This window comes from Mus caroli, chromosome 9 (genome assembly GCF_900094665.2).
Source record: "Mus caroli chromosome 9, CAROLI_EIJ_v1.1, whole genome shotgun sequence".
NCBI lineage: Eukaryota > Metazoa > Chordata > Mammalia > Rodentia > Muridae > Mus > Mus caroli.
In genome coordinates, this window is record NC_034578.1 from 112,669,666 (window position 1) to 112,685,289 (window position 15,624).

The 15,624-nt window shown below is 42.8% G+C and overlaps 1 protein-coding gene across 3 annotated transcripts in view; it reads right to left on the reverse strand.

Moving 5' to 3' along the window:
• Positions 1 to 15,624, reverse strand: part of Rbms3 (RNA binding motif single stranded interacting protein 3) — a 672,329-nt gene that overhangs the window by 655,807 nt on the left and 898 nt on the right. The gene's annotated exons all lie outside the window — the stretch shown is intronic.

The following is a 15,624-nucleotide window of genomic DNA, read 5'->3' on the forward strand; positions in this document are numbered from 1 at the left end:
GGGTGAATTTTCTATAAAGGGCCGAGAGAGAGACAGAGAGACAGAGAGACAGAGAGACAGAGAGAGAGAGACAGAGAGAGACAGAGAGAGACAGAGACAGAGAGAGAGATCGTTCAGCTGCATTCCAAAACAAAACAGCAATACCAACATTTCACGTAAGAAATAGGAGGATTAGAGACAGCACATCCAAGCAAGATCTCAGTGTTGCTGACTGGAGAGCAGGATACGTAGAGACAAGCAGAAGAGTGGAGATGCATTTCAAGGAAGACATTGATCTGAGCCAGCAGAAAGCCTTCTGCTGCACTGTGGCCAGGCATCAAGTCAATCCCAGCCTTTCTGCTGCCTTCCTCCGCGCAACAATGACAATCAACAATAGCCATCTCCTGGAGAAAACTGCTCGTACCCCATGTTTCACCTTCCTCGGACGCCCGTGTATTTGTATTCTTTGTGGAACTTGGAAACAAAGGACTATTAGTCTCACGCTGACCCCAAAGACATTCTTATCAGATATGCAAAGCATTCTTTGGACAGGAGAAATGTGAAATATAAATAGGGAAATGAAATCTGGGGGTCACAACACTAAAGTATGTTGCAAACCCAGACACTGGGCCTCCAAGATGAGCATACACAGTAAATAAACTATTTTTATTCTCAGTTATTAAACTCATCCAGACCCTGCTAATACGTTTGTTCTGAAACTCAGTTGATACAGTATACTGCGCAATACCAACATTTTTATTTGCTAGATTCTAAGGGGATGTCAAGAAGAAATGCCCCATTCTTCTTTGGCCAAGGTTGAGGGCTCCCTTTCAATCCAAACTCACTTAAGATAGCCATTTTCTCCCCTCATGAGGGAGAACAGGGTTGGGAGATGGTTCAGTTTATGAGTGAATGGGCATGGCATGAGGACCCAAGCTCGTATCCTCAGCATCCACCTAGGACGCTGGTCATGGAGGCTCACATCTGTAATTCTAACCGGTGCTGATAGAAACAAGCAGATTCCAGAGCTCATTGGTCAGCCAGTCTAGTCAGTCAGTGAGCTCCAGGTTCAGTGAGTCCTTGTCTCAAAAGAATAAAGGGAAGAGAGATTGACGAAGGTATTGGGAGTCAATTTGTGGCCTTCATACACATGCACACACACATATGCACGCACGCGCGCACACACACACACACATAAATATTTTAAAGGAGCAGAATATACTTCATATGAGGTTATGAGGTCATATATGAGAATATACTTCACAGAGAGGCGGCAGAGTCACGCCACCCACAGAATCGTGAGCTGTTAGGAATCCAAGCAGCCACATAAGAAGCTCATCAACGCTTTAAAGGAAGCTAAAGTGATCAGAAGCGCGCCAACTTAATATTCAGTAATTGGCTATTTACAATGCAGCATAATCCACAGTGACCAAATAGTGGCAGAAAATCATCTTGACCAATGAGCTTCGTGTCTGTAACTTGTGGTGCAAACATAATAAAAGCCATGATGCTGACCTTAAGAAACATAAACACGAATGACATGCTGTGCATGGGCCAAATGTCCATCACTGGGGAAACATGAGGGAACAATACCTTCGATGGGGACGCACCTACTATAGATCCGGAAATAAATATGCTCTAACTCAGAGGATACTGTTGAAGAGCCAGGCGTGATGTCTCAGCCCTGAAATCTCAACATGCAGGAAGCAGGGGAAGAAGGATTTCATGAACTCAAGGTCAGCTTAGGTTACCCAGAGCGTCAGGCCAGACTGGGATAAGGAACGAGGTGCCAGAAAGAGGGAGGGAGAAAGAAAGGAGGAGAGAAGAGGGAGAAAGAGAGGGGTGTGGGAAGATGGAGAGGGAGGGGCCAGGAGAGAGGAGGAGAGGGAAGGATAAGGGGGTGAGAAGAGTGTATCTACCTATCAGTATTGGTTGGTGCAGAGTTCTCTAGTGATCTAGCGCTGTGTTGAGAGATTCTTAGGTTCTCCATGGTGGGGCTTGGATGGCTCAATGCATGATTTTGTAATAGAAATCCTCCCTAAATGTTTACAAATTATGAAGATAGAAACTTTGTTTTCTATAAGTATTAACAATAGCAATGTAATTAAAATCTGATACATTAAAAAAAACACTATAAACAAAACCTCTGGGGTTCTTCCTGGGGTAGAAATACAAAAGAAGTCCAACTCAAGATGAAAATTTCAATTGAGGTTACTGTTTTCATACAATCCTATGGTATTCTAGGCCGATGTTCTCATGTATTCCTAAGTGCAGAAAAGCTCTCTAATTCTCTAGGATGCCATTTGACACTGTCTCTTGTTATTTAATCGCATCTTTACACATACTGTGTGAGTGTGTGTGTGCATCTGTATCTCTGTGTCTGCCATGGCATGCCTGAGGGAATGAGAGGAGATTCTCAGGACTCCACTATCTGGGTCCGCCATGTAGGTTCCAGGGACTGAACGTAGGTAATGCTTGATGGCATGTGTCTTACCCACTGAGTGTCTCAGCAGACTCATCAATTTAGGTACACATTCATATCCTCTTAGTTACTTAATCATATATGGAAGTCATTTATATTTTACAGAATTGTGAATTCTTCAAAATTCTGAAAAACTACAATACCATTGGGATAGGTCTGTAGGACATAGGAGACGCATGGGAGAAGATGGTTTAATTCATTCTTAAAACCCACCACTAGAATATTATTAGTCTACATAGGGATTACATTAGATCCTACAGAGGTGTTCAAATACCAAAACTCGTGATCCGAGCTGAAAGAGTATCATGAGACTAACCAGGAAATAAATCTGAGTATCCCTCTACCGTAAATGTATCAAGACATAAGTAGCTCAGTCGTGTTCAAAAACGCAGAGAAAATTTACCACTGAGCACTAACAGGAGAAAGTCAACACCAACTCCATTCCATCTAGGGAAAATGAATGGGAAAGGCACACAAACAAATGCAAACAGCCAACTAAAGACACTAGAGGAAGGACCCAAAAGCTCAAAGGTGAAAAGATGGAAGGTTTTCAGAGCAAGAGGCAAAGAGTCAAAGAAGATAAATCCATCTCAAAACCTGAATTACGGGAGAAATGGAGGGAGGGAGGGAGGGAGGGAAGGAATAGAAGCTAAGCTGGAGAATCATAAATAAATAAATAAATAAATAAATAAATAAATAAATAAATAAATAAATAAGCAAGCCAAGGAAAGCAATCAAGCAAGTCAGGACAGACACAGGACAGCAGGACAGGGAGGTCACGATGTGTGCCGACCATCCAGAGACCACAGCAGAAAGGAAAGAATGGAAACAGTAAAACTACCAGCCAGCCTTTCTGGGACCTACTGAGATCTGGAAACCCTCTCCCCAGGCTCCACCCATATAAGGTATCCTTAGGCTAACAAAGTCCATCGGACACCATTATTTACAGATCCTCCGTTGGCCTGGCTATTGAGTCTCGGGACTCATTATTAGTGTTTAAATATCACTCTGCAGAGCTCACGGTTTGCACATGTTACACCACCGTTTTGTCCTCTGTTCTATACAAAACAACATTGTTCAAAATTATACTACAGGACACATATAGATTGGCATGACGAATTTACACACACAACTAACTGCCCAGAGAGGTTGGAAAAAATGATTCCTTCTGGAAATCATTCTTTTTTCTAAACCAAAGTTCCAGGAAGACCTTTAGATAGGACGTACTTGTGAACTGGGAAGGAGACTATCGAAACAACAAGCATCATTAGCAGAGGTCTGGGGAGTTGGCTCAAGCACAAGGCGCTTGTCTCACAGACATGAGGATCTGATTCGGTCACCAGACGCCAGACAAGGAGCTGGGAGCTCATCACTGTGCTTCAGATACAGAGTCAGGTGGATCTCTGGGGCTCCCTAACCAGCCAGCCTAGCCTACCTGGCAAATTCCAGGTCTGGTGAAAGTCCCGGTCACAACAAAAACAAGATGGCTGCCCCCTGAGCATGAATATGTGACATTATCCTATGACTTTCTCTTGGTCTGTGTGTCTATCTCTCTCTGTCTCTCTGTCTCTGTCTCTGTCTCTGTCTCTCTCTCTCTCTCTCTCTCTCTCTCTGTGTGTGTGTGTGTNTGTGTGTGTGTGTGTGTGTGTGTGTATGTATGTGTCAAGAATGACAGACATTGCCAAACTCTGCAGCATATTGCAAAACGAAACAGATCATCAACTGTCCACACCAACTTGACTGCTTTCCCCTCAAGACACCAAAAACCTTAGCTCCTTGACTTCCATATAGTTCAAGTTTTGCCCCAAGATGGCCTCCTACTCATAAATGGCCTCCCCTTGCCAAGCAGCTCTTCTTGATTGCGTTTGGAAAGGAATCCAGTCACCTACTCCAAGAAAAGTTAGAGGAGACAAAGACCTGGTCTTCTTCCCCTCTTAATTTCCCATGTCCCTTTTGCTTGTTTTCCCATGATCCACCCCTTAAGGAGAATCTGTCAAACTGTTCTGTTCTGTCATGTTTGGCAGCCATATGACAAAGTGCACTGAAGATCACTGCTCTCCACGAGACAAATACGTGTTATGAAATCATTAGGGGTTAATTAGAACAAATCAATCAGTAAGATTCTGGAAAGATGTTATTGAGAGTAACAGAGGGAAGAAAGCAGATACATTGCTTTTGTGACATGCTGACAGTGTGTCTCAAAGCACAAGAAGATACATTTCTTTGTGACAAAAACTGAAAAAATATCAATCCCTGTCAGTTTGGTAAGAGCTGTCCCTGTGAGTCACCCGTGGTCAGAGGGAATACATTCAACCCATGGTCCAAAGGAAACAGATCTGTGACTCCCTAGGAATGCTTTGCCCCTCTCCATTTCTGTCATCATACAGCTACAGAGAAAGTCAGAGGCACCAAAATATGCCTGTGACTGTTTTAGGAGTGTATGCTTGTATTCTGTATATGGAAGAGATTTTAAAAGATGGTTCATTGAACCTTCAAATGAAGTTTGATGTGTAGCTTAAGATCCTGTTTAAAAGAGCAGCTCTGAGCCTACAAGATGGGTTAGTAGGTATTGAGATAAAATGCTGAAAATGAATGGACAAGGTGATATGACCCGAAAATCTCATCACTCTACCACAGGAGGCTGAGAAGGGAAGATTGTGAATTGGTGCAGAACAAGACCAACTCCCTCTTGCTTAAAAAAAACAAGAATGAATGGAAGCTCTCTGAAGAATGGGAGGAAGCAGTCTTCTTGGTGTTGTAGAAGCAGCACAGAGACAGACTCTCTGGGCGGCCTTGGCTACTCTGTGAAAGCAATGATGGATGTGGTTGAAATGTGCACACATGGAGACACATGTTCTTTAGGAGGCACATGGATTCTGCATATCAAGAGAACTTCCCCAAGCTGCAGAAACCATGGAAACTATTGGAGCAGAAGCAACTGGCAATGCTGACACACTATGCTACTTTGGGAAGAACATAGAAATATCACCCAGTAACAGACATATAATGGCATTGGTTGGCCTCCTATTGGTACTGCAAGCTGGCAGCCTGAGGAAACTCAGCTCCAATCAGATCTGTCTCCGACAGACAACTCCAACAAACAAAATTGAGTTTGGTGAACTTGGCCCTAAGACCTGGACCTTGCAGCTGTTTCTCACTGACAGAGGTCAATCCAATGTGTCCAGTTTGGTCAACCAAAGACTGTCAGTGACATTTTTCAATAGAGACCTCTTGAAAGGTCAAAGACCACAGCAAATGGAAGCTAAGGCCTGGAGTGGAAGCGTTTGGTTTCTTTGGAAATTCTGTTGTGTCACGTGATGTTTCTCTGGAAGCTGTCTTGTGAAAGGATTCTTTGGTGAAATAGATCCATGAGAGAGCATGGGATGTTTTTCTGGAGTAGCTGCTTGAGAGGGCACATGATATTAGGAAGGAGTATAAATGGAACCACACCAACATGGAGAGGTCTTTTTTGCATGGCAATGCCACACAACACTTCCCTGCTGTTCTCTGGGTTTTCTGACCCTGCAATGCTTTGCTGGTCTTACTTCTTCATTGGTCTTCACTTTGTAGAGAGAAACTTCTTGTGGTGTTCCGGCTGATTCTTGCCACTTTCATTGACTCATATTGATTTGGCAGAGCCTTGTGGTTTCTGCTGGCTTAAGCCACTGCTACTGATTTGCTTTTGGTGTTTGCTATTGGACTGAACTGCTGGTACCCTGACAATAAAGAATGGAATTGACCCAAAGAACTACTTCTTAATAGGTCCACAACATCCTCGTCCTATAAACCTTCATTTCCCCTACCTCTGGGCAGTGAGCTAGAAGGGAGAATGAAGTGAGAATCAAGAACTCTAAATAAAATAGGTTTAGAGAAAAACCTAAGCCTACGGAGGCCACCCACAAGATAGTGTCACACAAAAAACTCCTAAACTCCTAAAATGGAACTGTAAATCAAGCGTGAAACTTGTTGACTTCTATTTATCAAGCATAAACCTTGTTGAGTTCTATTTATCATCCCATTTAGTGTGATAATCTTGATGCCTCAAAGCAGTTTGCCCATAACTTGTTTTTCTAAACTTTGCAAGAATACAGTACTCAAAAGGGGAGCTCAAATGTACAAGAATGCATAGACCAGGTAGGATTGCTTGAAGCAACGAGTTTCAAAATCTCTTTCAATGTTGAAGTATACTACTAGAATTTTTTTCAGAATTCCACAGTTTATATTAAAAATGCACTATTCTACAGCTAAGAAAGAAGCAGGAACTGGTGTGCCTTGCATCAGACAAGAAACCAGGGGACAAAAGTCTAGAACAAAATCAACAGTGGATTGGCTTAACTCTCAAAGAACAAGCTACAAATCAAAGAAAAGATGTTTTCTTATTCTAAAGAAATTAGATATCAAAATTAATAGTTAACATCATATGAGGGCTTGTAAGGGCAGGTTTTCCAGAAAAGGATCTTTTTGATATTTTAAATCAATACAGTAAATGAACTGAATTTTCAGAAAATGATATGCCTCAAACCTGCCCAAACTTCATACTCATTCCTCCAGATTCATCCGCTCAAAGTTATCTGATGATTGAAAAAGGAATTTGATCAAATTTAAATACACTGGCTTAAGTCACATTCAGGATGCTATTGTCTACTCAGGTGCTAAATAAAGTCTGGCAACATAAGAGTTTACACACATCAGCAAATCCATCAAATATGACATAAAAATCACCTAAAATGGTACATCTGGTTTAAAATACTCATGTAGCTACCACTATGTTTTCCATTTTCTTCCATGCTGAATTGTCCTTAGTCAGTAAAACTGATTGAGTCGAGTAGAAAGCAAATAGTCATGTTAAAATAGTAAGCTGGGTACTGGAAGGAGCTCAGAGGTAAGAGCTGCTCCGGAAGAGGACCCATCATCATGTACCTGCTCACAACCATCTGCAAGTCCAGTTCTGGGAATCTCTCACCCTCTGCTTAAGGAATGCATGTCTTGCACACAGACTCACTCAGGATCCCACATCTTCACATAAGAAAAATAGACACGTCTTTTTAAAAATGGGAAGATGGGATCTCGACAATCCTCGCTGAACTCCACAACTGATCAATCTCCAGTATAGAAATAGTCAGCCAAAGTAAGATGAGCGAAGGACCACTCACAGCCAGCACTGTGAGGGAAGCAAGAAAATCACTTCGTATTGTTAATAATTACCGTCTGTCTGTTTGCATTGTATACACAAGTGCAGGTGTGTGTAACACCATAGCATCTGAGTGGAGGTAGATCAAAGGACAACTCTGGGGGTTCCTTTCCCTCCTTTCCGCTGTGGGATCTGGACACTCAACTCAGGTAGCCAGGCTTGCACAGCCCCTCTAGAGTCTGAGCCATCCTGCCTGCCAGCCAAAGTGCCAGTGTGTTAATTCTGCACTATGAAAGGAAAGTCAAGTCTCGCAGCAGGTAGATAGGCCAGGTCGTAGATAGGCCAGGTCGTGGACAGAAGCAAAGGCCTTCCCCTAATGGCTGTGTCCCCTCCCTCCTGCTCTGAACACAAGCATGTAATCATAAAAAGAAAAATGACAACTCATGTGCTAAATCATACAAAACCAACACATGGCTGCCAAAGATTAAAAGGCAAATTATTCAAAATGGGTCACTCTATGGTATTTCATCTTATGAATTCAGCTTAGTGGAAATTGAGGTGGGAAAGAGGAATGGTCTCCAACAAGGACAAGAAAAGCAATTTCCAGAGAGGATTCTCAAATGTAACTCACTGGGTTTATATGTCTTTGAGGATTTACTGTCCCCCTTATAATATTATGTTCTAAGTAACTGTAGTATTTTGATCATGTTTCCAGGGCTCCTATTAGACTTGGGAATTTGCACATTTTACAAACTCCATTCTCAATATAATCTCATCTCTTGATGGTTGTTCCTCTACTCACTTTAGCGCCCGCCCACATCCATTCATGAATGAAGGGTATTTAGTATGTTGTTAGGCAGTTCAGCTCTTTTTCCAAGCTTGTCCATACGCACGTCTGCTCCTCCTCCACCTTATGGGCTGGAAGCTTCGGAGTGGAAGACATCATGCTCACTGCCAGGTCCTGGATAAGCATGAACTCAATCCACTCAGAAGAGAGAACGTTAACCACCACAGAAACAGCCATCATGGGGATGATTAAATGATGCCTGTCATTTTGTCCCACCCCTCTCCACCCACTCCCGAGTGATGGATGGGTTCCTCTCAGTGTTTGGGATTCAGATGTGAAGGGCACAGCTATATTTGTCAAGCTCCTATACCCTGCAACGCAGCATTTGACTGCTCTGAGGAAAGCATCAAAGAATCAAACAAAAATTCCTGAAAAGCACCAAATGCAGGTCACCTCCCAAGGCCAGCAGGGCACCAAACAATTCCCAGCTGTCTACAAAGAGGATTTCCCAATGTTAAAGTGGGCAGGGGTCAGGGTGAATGAAACTGGCCAATGGACCAATGCCGCAGCAGGTAGAACTGAGCATGCCCAATGGATAGAAGAACCACTTCTTGTACACCCATCCTCGTCATAACTGGTATGTATGGGAGGTTGAAATAGCACACTGCAGAGCTATATTCATATATCCGACTCTAAACAGTATGTGTTTAATGAGTCATAGACATGAATGGAAAATAAGAAAACAAAAAAAATCTTGGTGTGCAAATTGGCTATGGATATCAGCCTGAAAGGAAACTTAGAAGAAACCAAGTCAGCTCACCTCTGACCATGCCTCCTGGTGTGTTTGTTTGTTTGTTTGTTTGTTTTCTTTCCTTTTCTTTTCTTTCCTTTTCTTTTCTTTTTGAATGGCCAAAGTCTAAAATCTGAAACCAAATAGCCAATTCCATAGACACTTCGAGGGGCCCTGAAAATAGTCACTAACCATACATCCTCCAATTATATATTATAGTTTATTATGTATTAATTATTATATATTGTATGTAGGTTTTTTATTATGACTTGTGTGTGAGAGTGAGACCGTAGGTGGGACCATGGAGCTCAGAGGACAACAACCGTGGGAACCCCTCCTCCCCTTCTACCTCTTCCAAGACTGGATCTCTCTGCCACAGCATTGGTTAGGCTAGCTGGCCTGGAAGCTCCTAAAGGGTTAGCTGTCTTCATGTCTCTTCTCTGGCTTAGGAACACTGGGATTACAGACATTTGCTCCTGCAGCCAGCATTTTCAAGGACTCTGGGGATTCGAACGTGGATTGACAGTCTTGTACACTGAGGCATCGTTCCAGCCTGCTGTGTTAGCGTTATTAATCCTACAGACCTGCAACCTCTAGGGAACCAACGCTACCCCAAAATACCATAATCATATAAATAATACAGCAAATGCCCACAGACCCCAGACTCTTCTCTAGAATATCATCAGCGCAGGAACAGAGGCAAAGCACATGGCCTTGTGTGTCGTTTTCTAACTTTTAACATCATCAATGGAAATGCTGTAGTCCTGCAAAACCATACATTATATTTCCCATTATCTTTCAAAACAAATACACTCTTTCCCATTTTGTTATCTCTGAAGAATTAAACCTTATCAATATACAATTTTCTTTTAGAGGTAAATGCCATGAAGGTTTTCTGACAAGAATTCCAAAGATTAAAGTATTCAAAAAATTCAGAAGAAAGTTATGAACATATTAATCATAATATCAAGAAGAAATGTGAAATTTGCTTCTGAATTTGTGTTTGGAGAGTCACTGAGACTTGCTTTTGCATGTCTGTCATTCTCATTAAGTAGGTGTATGTCTTCTAATTAAATGTGCCACACTAGGGCACACACAGGCATATATTTTTTTAAAAAAAACCAATTGTTAGTATTCATCTGTTTCCATTTCAAGAAAACATATTTTTTTCAAGCACAGCCAAAACAGTTCAATGTTTTCCCACCACTGCAAAAAATAGCAACACACATCCTGAAGACGCGGTGCAGCTCACAGCCCCACTCCCTGTTGCTCTCGCAGGGGCCCATCTGCACTCTGGCTTTGCAACAACTATAGCATAAAAAACGTCCTCTCTCGAATGCTTTGGCTATTACAGCAGCTAATCACATACAGCTGTGCTGTATGAGACTGTTACAAAACAATCTCAAGCTAGTACTTGAAGCCAAAGGCGGACAAACAGCCACCATTTACACTGGATAAAAAGTTCCACATGCACACACACACACACACACACACACACACACACACACAGAGTTTCTTTTCAAAGAAAAGACTTAGGTTCTTCAAATCCAACAGGAACACCCTCATGGACGAACCTCTCTCCACCAAAGTACTGATAATAATATCAAAGGAGACTGGTGAAAAATCACAGTAAAACAAAATGAAGCCTTCTAGAATTCCTGAAGCCAAAAAGACCCAGAATGAACTTGCACCCCCTCCTTTTGTGTCCCTTCCTGAAAAGTGTCCCTGTCCCCAGCTCCAAAACAGAGATTATTCCCTCCGGTAGAAAGTTCTTCTATTGCGTAATTCAGTTTCTTTTGTAAATGGGGAGAAGAGGAAAGAGGGATGCTTCAGGAGAACCTACGGGCACTTCCTTTAAGCTCTGAGTCCAGAGAAAAGAAGAAGTTCGGGAACAATCTGACCTCTGTTGAAGAAGACAGTTTAAGGAGATAAAACTACATTATCTAGAAAAGACCTGCACCAGGCTGCACCCACCTCCACTGAGCCGAAAGATCTACAGGAGTGGAGAACTGAATGCAGGAAGTAAATCCTTGTGGCTATTTCTTTCTCTCTCTCTCTTAGTTAAAACAAATTAAAATTCTGTACACTTAAAAATAAGTCAAACAAGATTTATCACATTCCCGGGCTGCCCTTCATCCCCACCCCTAAGCAAAGGAAAATATTTGGAATTGTAGCTAAATATTCTATGGTTGAAAGTTTTCTTTTTTGGTTTGTTTTTGTTTTTTGTTTTCAATAGAAAACCAGTTTTGTATGTTTCAAGCTTTCAAAGGAAAACAGAACTTAGGAGTTTTCAGGGCTGTTTTCAAACAACTGGCAGGTTACCAAAGACTAGCTATCAGTGTAAAGCCCAGGCAGGAAGCAGGAAGAAATCCCAGCCTCCCTCCCTCTCTCCTGGAGGCTTGTGTTCCTGTGCCTGCATGACAACTGTATGAGGAGTGATTTTGCTTTTGAAGAATCTGAACGTCCACAGGTTTGAGCGTCCCTTTGCTCGCTAGAAGCCCCTTTCCTTTGCCCACCCCTCTTCCCTCCTGTTTTAGGTATAGGCTCTTTCTAAGGCACACCCCATTTCTATGACATAACCGAAGCTAGACTCTTTGTGGGAGGCAGCAGGCTGGGCTGTCAATGATGAGAGATGAAGTCAATACACAGTGGGTGAGACTCACCCTCACTCCTGTTCCTGCCCTGAATGTCATCTGAGTGCCTCTAGCCAGAGGAACCCAGGAAAGGTCTACTAGCCTCAACCCCTTTTTAAGAAGTTCTAGGGGAAACCAAATGGCCAGAGAGGGGAACACAGTCCTGCTTGCTGGGCTGGTGGAGACGACTGTGAGCCTGGAAGGTTATGTAAAAGCAAGAAAGAAGACATCAGCTGGGGGCTCTTTCTGAAGTTTGAGGAAAATGATTAAAGTTTTCCAAATGCTACCTAGGAGAGAAGATCCCTTTCTCAACCCCAGGAATACCAGTTCAGCAAACAGTGAACAAGCACATGGCTTTCTGTTTTCAACTGATTTATTGACTGTTTGGTAATTGTTGTTGTTTTTGTCGTTAAGAAACACCCCTACCCAACATGGGGTTGCAAGAGTCCAATGCCATTTTGTATTTTGCCAGGAAGATAACGTACTGTTTTCAGATTGCTTTTCTCTAGAGCTACAGATTGGCCTTCATATCCATCCAAGCAGCAGCTTACTGTGAAAAAACTTTTTAAAAAGCAAGCCACTTCATGTGTTTAAATATTATAGCATGTTGTTAGGTAGGTTTTTTTTTTATTCTACTGTGACCAAAAGCAATGCCCCTCCTTCAGATTATCTTTTTGGAGATATATATATATATATATATATATCCAAAAGATCATAGAGCCAGAATACTTAGAGATATGAACATAACCCAGCACCAGAGCTCCAGTCAAGGGCCAAGTGCCCATGTCATTTAAATACATGTCATGGTGTGCAGTTAAGTCCTTGTAACAGTTACTCTCTTATTTAGGCTGCATGTTCGTTTTGTCTCCTATAAAGCATTTTAAGCATCTGGAAAATGAGATGAAACAGAAACAGCTGATTTCTAGTTTTGTTTAATGAAAGGAAGCAGAACGTTACAGGAAGAAAGAACTCGGGAAAGTATCACCATCCCGAACTATAGCGTGCATCTGAGGAAGTGGAAGGCCTGTGCCTCCATTTTTAGATTGTTAGAGTACTAAATTCATGTTGTTTTCACACAACCAATTAGAACTTGTGTCCAGCATCTCACTAATTAAGTACAAAGTAAGAGTCCAGGGGTTTGTTTATGTTTGCTTTAGGTTTTCTAAAAATGATGCTAAACACTGTTTTTCATTCTTTAAAAAGTCCAAGAAAATCCCACCTCCCCTGCCCCAGCCACCCACACCTCTTGCATATTAGGAAGGAAAAACACTTGACTTTAAACAACCCTTGAAGGTCTGATGTCCCTGGGATGTGACTTTGATCAACCATAGGATTCCATTTCTATCAAATATAAGTTTTCCTTATATGTGGGCATGGTTTCCATTGGCTGTGACAGCAACTTAAGCGGCAACTGGACGTCAATGCTGGAACAGTGGGCTTCCATGAGTTTCATCGAAGCTCACCAAATAAATGTAAAGCTAACACCCTCCCTTGTAGCTGGTTATGAATGCCGTTCTGAGATAGGTAGGTAGGAAAGGGGCAAACGTTCTGTGGAAACTGAATTCTGCTGCCCTCCATGCTCTGGGACAGGCTTCCTTGCATCTGATAAAGTCTGACAGAAAGTCCCCACATGCTCAGAAAGAACAACACACCGATACTTCATCAGAATCCAACCTTTCACATCTCTAGTTCCCTGGGATGTCATTAATGTCTGTCATTCCAGAGGCACCAAAACAATCCATGACAACCACTGATATTCTATGATGCAACCATCAAGATGAGCTACCATGAAAAACCAAGTAGCTGATTTCACATCCATTCCCTCCTGGCCCTGATCTGATTACCCAAATATCAGCTTAAGATGCCTTAAGTGAGCTAACTTCTTAAAAATGTGGCAGACACTGATGGCTTTGGCTGGCTCGAAAGTAACAAGACCCAGAGCCTCTGTCAGGGTCCATGGGGCACTAACGCTGCACAGGCCCCCAAACAGACTTGATAAACCTCTCAGTTTTCTTTCAGGCAAAACAGGTCAAATCACTACTGCAGTCTTTCCTCACTCCCATTTCTGTCTCTGCCTCTGCCTCTCTCTCTCTCTCTCTGTCTCTCTCTCTCTCTGTCTTTTTCTTCCTCCCTGTCTCCCTCCCTGTCTCCCTCCTTCCCTTCATCCCTCCCTTTCCTACAGTGGCTCACTCATCCAGCACCCTGTATCTTTAACTCTCCCCAGCATTCATTATTCCGTTAGCAATACTACATTAAAGGCAATCTAGGAGAAAACCAAAACAAAAACCCCAACTATTTCACTCAAACTTCAATCAAAAGTTTCTCTTGTGGCTGTAATGGCACCAGAAAACCAGAACCAGCACAAAGCACGATTTGGGGAAACATTTGGAAAAATTTAGCCAAATGAGTAAAAGGTTTGGAATGTTTGATATTTTTCAGGCAACCCCGGAGCTTATTGCTTTTGTCTCTTTGCGGAGAGAAAGGACCGTGGGTATGCTTTTTCTTTTTTAAACCCGCCTGACCACTTCTTTAAAGTAGTAGGCAGCCAGTGCTGTCTACCAAGTTGCCCAAGGAGTTAATACTCAGGGCACCAGGCAGGAGGGCTGGTCTATTTAAGCAGCAGATGCCCAAACTAAGTGGGCACAAAGGCAGAAAGCAAAGTGAGTCGACCTTGGAGGGGTAGGGCATAGCATAGAGCAATCGGCAAAGGAGAAAAAAAAATGGAAAAAGAAACACCAGCCTTTAATGCAATCCTGAGAGGCTGTTGTCCAAATGGGCATTGTCTGATGAGACAGAGTAAATGGGAGGTAACCTTAGCGTGAATTACCAAACCCTGATTATGCCAGAGAACCCAGTGACAGCGTACACTGCTCAGCCGTGCCCTGCTTGCTCTCACATGTGGAGTTACTAAGAAGATGGAGGGGTCTGGTTAATTCATTACGAAGAGAGTATCCGGCATGGTACCCCCTCACACCCCCCCACCCCCAAAAATAATCAAGCCCAATCGAATTGACAGATTAGAGCATGGATCTCTCATCTCACATCTTTCATGTCTTAACTGCAGGATAAAAAGTTCAGGGTGGGCACTGCCCCCTGCTCAGTTTAGTGGGCTTGCCTCCAGGCCCCTAATGATCACTTAAGCACATGCTCGCACAAAGCCCAAAGTCTTTAACCAATTCAAGTCCAATTATTATCAGTTACATCCCATGCTTTTTTTTTTCCAGACCCAGACTTCCTAGTGGTAACTGAAGGGTGGGGGTGGGGGCCAGGCCAGTCTAAAAGTAAAAGCTATGGATGCTAAGCCTCTAGTTCTTTTAGCCCCCCCAAAGCATCTCAGTCAGCCTTCACATAAAATACAGTCCAAACCAAAAAAAAAAAAAAAATGCTCAACAAACTCTGAAAGACTTTGGTGGGTGCCTCCTGGCGCTCCTCTTTCCTCATTCACTAGGCCATGAAAAGTTTAAGTGGCCCCCACCCCAGAGTGTTTTCTGTAAGGAAGGGGGAAAGGGAGGGGGGTACCCAAATCTTTGAGATTCACACACAAAGAACAGCTCGCTAGAAAAGCTCCTAAAACAATATTCTCGCCCCTGAGAACGTCTGTTGGGACCTCGTTTCTAAAAATCCCTGCTCACCTGCATAAGACTTCAACCATCTCACCGGCATTTCTGCAGCTAAATAACAAAAGAACATTCCATTGAAAGTCCCCTGTCTTTAAAGAGAAAGCTACACTCCGGGGCTTCCTCTCCCTTCTTCCTCTGGCTTGTTAACTCCGTTCCTACTGTTAGTAATTTGAAAGAGGTTGGCAGAGGGGATGGGGGCTAG